We start from the raw sequence: 3841 nt of genomic DNA on the forward strand, positions 1-3841 counted from the left end.
TTATGACCCTTCTTTGTTGATGACACAAGGTTTAAGAAGTGGCCTGCATGTGTGTGACAGGTAAATATTTTGTCTTCTGTATGGGGAGAAAGACATGGGAGAAGGTGTGGGGAATGGATCCATGTGTACCTGGTAACTCTGCCCGCCCAGCTGTCACTGAGCAACAAGGAGGACCACAGGACATCCAAGAGCAGCACATGGCTGCTCCACATCCCGGCAGCCACACGTGGTAGGAGGGAGGGCACAACAGGGAGCAGGGGCTTGGCTCTACATGCCTGCCCTCACAGCTCCACAGGGCAAATGCCACCCCACCAGAGCCAGTTCAAGACACTTCCACTCCTAGAATCCATTGATGGAGACTCGTTGCAGTCTCTCCTTTCCCTGATATTAGCACCCCTTTCACCTTGTCACATCATCTGTTGGAAGGGTGGGAATCTAACCCTTTATCAGTGAAATAATCTGATTTTAAACAATGTTTTTTCCAAAGACCTTTAAAATTTCATGGATCTGGCTTGATGGTCAGCCAAATACACTCTGAAACCAGTACAGCAGAGCAGGAGCTAGCCTTCACAGATCCCAGCAGATTTACCTTAGATGAGGAAGGAGGCTCCCTCTTACACTCTGCCTGCGCAGGTGATGTGGAATCACAATTATTTCTGTATTAATAAATGTGGAGAACAACTAGTACTGTATTAATATGTTAAACAGTGCCAGCTTTCTTTCACACAGAGCCTGGTGGTGTAGGATAGTCTATGTCCATAGTACTAAACTGGACCTCCAAAACTGAGGGGCTGCAACCAAAAAAAACTGTTAAGAATGGTCTCTAGACTGTGTCAAGCCCAAGACTGTGTCAGGATATCATCCAGGGCAATACTAGAAATATCACTCCTGGACAATTACAATGTTTAATCCCCATGCCTGTAGTCCATAACTATTTGATCCATAACTGTTATGAATATAGTCAGAATTCAAGTCTTTGAGTTGAACAGCTCAAGAATATGAGCTATTTCAAAGCTCATATTTATGATATAAGGCTACAGATTATTTTTAGGCTACAGATTACTATTTATAAGGCTACAGATATAAGGCTACAGATTATTCTATTTTTTGGTGCTTCTTTTTTTCCTTTTCACAGCAATCCAGTCTCAGATCCTGAAACTGATTGCTCATTCCCATGTTTCTCCCATTGCCATCTACTCCTCTGTCTACCACCAGTTCTACCATTAAAATATTTTTATGTCATGTTGTAAACCATATCAGTGAAATGACAGCAAGGGACATAAAGACAGCAGGAGATGGCATTAGTCATGTGCATTGTTTGCATTAATTTGCATTAATTGTTGGCATTAATTTCTGTATTTCTAAGTGAAGACATCTCACATTAAATCTCAAGGTGGCTTCCTGATCATTATTTTATCTTAACAGTAGGAATGCAAAATAATCCAGTGTACGGCCTAAACTGAGGCAAATGAGGAAAGTGGTATTGCATCTCTGTTGTCACCAAGGAAACAAGAAAAAGTGATAGTTTCCACCAGCTCAGCACTCACCTCTACACCTTTAGTTCACCTGAGGTAGCAACCTGGCACTTCTATTAGGGATGGGTAAAGTAGAAGGTATGAAAATAGAAGGAGGTATAAAAATATCTCTAAAACCCATGGAATAACAGGGAGGGAGAGAGAAAGGGAATAATTTATTCATTCCCATCTACTCACACAGTTGCAAGAGGGTGGGTGATTGTAAATTAGGGTGACTGCCAGGAAAAAGCGAAATTTATTCATTCCAGGACACCCACACCTGCAGAGGTTGTTGGGTGCTACCCAGTTAAGCACCACCGGGGGTAGAGCTCCTGGGAATTTCTGAGAGAGAAGCTAAAGGCACCTTTTGAGATTTCCACTAAAAATCCCATTTGCCGTGTAGGAAAAGTAAACAAAGAGGAATAACTTTTAAAATAGGGAACTAATGTGTGGTTTCTAAGTCTATAATCAGCTTAAAGTGTAAATTAAAATAACACTCAGTTCACACTTTCTTTTCTTTAATTAAACTCACAAATAAATAGAGTTGAATATGAATGTTTCTTTGCATCTAAATTTTCCATTTTTTTCTGACTCCTTTAATTAAAACTTCAGTGGTTAAGAGATAAAGATTTACTTCTTACCTTAAAACCTCATCAAAATGACCCCAAAATATAAACCTCCTCACTTCCCTGGGAGGAAATTTTTCTTACCTGTTTTCTGCATCTACAAGCTCTGGGACTTATCTGTACTTATGAGGAAAGCAATTTTCTCCTTCTAACCAGATTTTACTCTGGACTAAAATATATTTTATTTGGGATATTTTTATTTTATATAGCTGCAATAAGCTTCCATCTGATTCTTTGATTTTTTTTTTTAGATGATCTAGAAGTACTTAGCCCAGTCATTCTAAAATCAAGCAAATAGATGCATAAAAGCTTTTCACCTAGCATTCTATTAAAAAAAAAAAAGAAAAGAAAATAAAAAGCGGCATCAGAGAAAGTGAATCTCCAACAACAACGACTTGGAGTAGGTTTACAGTTCTTCAGCCTTTGCTCTAGCCCTGGAGCCTGATGGGACTCTGGTGTCCTTGGAGGAATGGTCGAAGGAATTGCTGGGGGCCAATTGCTGATTTTATCATTCAAACACAAAATTTGTTACACCACTTTATCGGTCACAGGGAAAGCAATTATAGTGTAGTTCAATTTTCCACTCAATGACTGTGCTGGGGATCAAAGTCAGTTTTTTATGATGAAGAAAGAAATGTTTTGCTATTTTGTTTGTTATTTTAAAATAATAATAATAAAAGCTTGCAATTCCAGTAGAAGGCTGTGTTTGCCTGTGTACCTTTTTTCTTTCTGGAGATGGAGCTGATTATTTTCATTTTTCTCTTGTTAAATAATCAGGCTATTTTGTTGGTGGTTTGGTGTTTTTTGGGGTTTTTTTCTTTCTCTCCTCATTGACTAAAGTCACTCCAATGTAGAAATGCAATTGTCACACTTAAAAGCAGTACAGCATTAGAAACTTAATCACAAACACTGGAGGTGAAATAGTCTGTATAACACATTTCTTAGTATGAACTGTTTCCTTTTGGTACCTTTCGAAACAAGAAATATTCATTGTGCACATCTTTTTTATTAATATCTTTAACCATGTAGAATCTAATTGCGACAAAAAATAATTCATTATCATGTTAGTAAACAATCCATTTCAAAAAACAAACACATATTTGCTGATCATACAAAAGCAAATTGGATAGACTCCCACCATAACAGATAAGTCATCCATAGAACTCTCTTTTAATCATAATTTTTATTTTGGTTTTTCTAAAGATTTTAAAAATAATCACAATAGACAGCAGCAGAGAAAGGAAAGTGTATTTCCTCAAATAAATGTATGTTAATCACACTTACACAGAGCTTTTATCTTTACAAATTTTAACTAATATATCCTTCCAACTCTCCTGTAGGGTAAGAATTCAAGCAGTAAGGGCAAAATGTTGTCATATCAAAGAAAATCACATCAATTATTGCATCACATCAAAATCATATTTCAATTATTTAAAATTATTTAGTCAAATATTTTAATCATTCATTCTCAGAAAGCAAAACAGAGTTTCCTGGATATTTGAAAACTCTTGTTACTTCATTTGGTTTTTTTTTTTCTTTGAAATGTTTTACCATAGTGTCACTTAGAATGGTCACATAAAACAGCATCTTAGACCAATGCTGAATTTCTTCAGCTCTTTTTTTTTTTGTTATTGCCATAAAATTGCCTCTTTCTTTCTATCAAAATCACATTTTCTCTTGCTAGAAGTAGTCTCTGTCCAG

The 3841-nt window shown here is 36.8% G+C and overlaps 1 long non-coding RNA gene across 1 annotated transcript; it reads left to right on the plus strand.

Annotated features, from left to right (window-relative positions):
* The first annotated feature begins 253 nt into the window (after nucleotides 1-253).
* On the plus strand, nucleotides 254-1251 carry LOC137471978 (uncharacterized). The gene is made up of 2 exons (XR_010997936.1): nucleotides 254-633; nucleotides 1136-1251. It is a non-coding gene; the product is annotated as an uncharacterized lncRNA (long non-coding RNA).
* The last annotated feature ends 2590 nt before the right edge of the window (nucleotides 1252-3841 follow it).

This window comes from Anomalospiza imberbis, chromosome 3, assembly GCF_031753505.1.
Source record: "Anomalospiza imberbis isolate Cuckoo-Finch-1a 21T00152 chromosome 3, ASM3175350v1, whole genome shotgun sequence".
Classification (NCBI taxonomy): Eukaryota; Metazoa; Chordata; class Aves; order Passeriformes; family Viduidae; genus Anomalospiza; species Anomalospiza imberbis.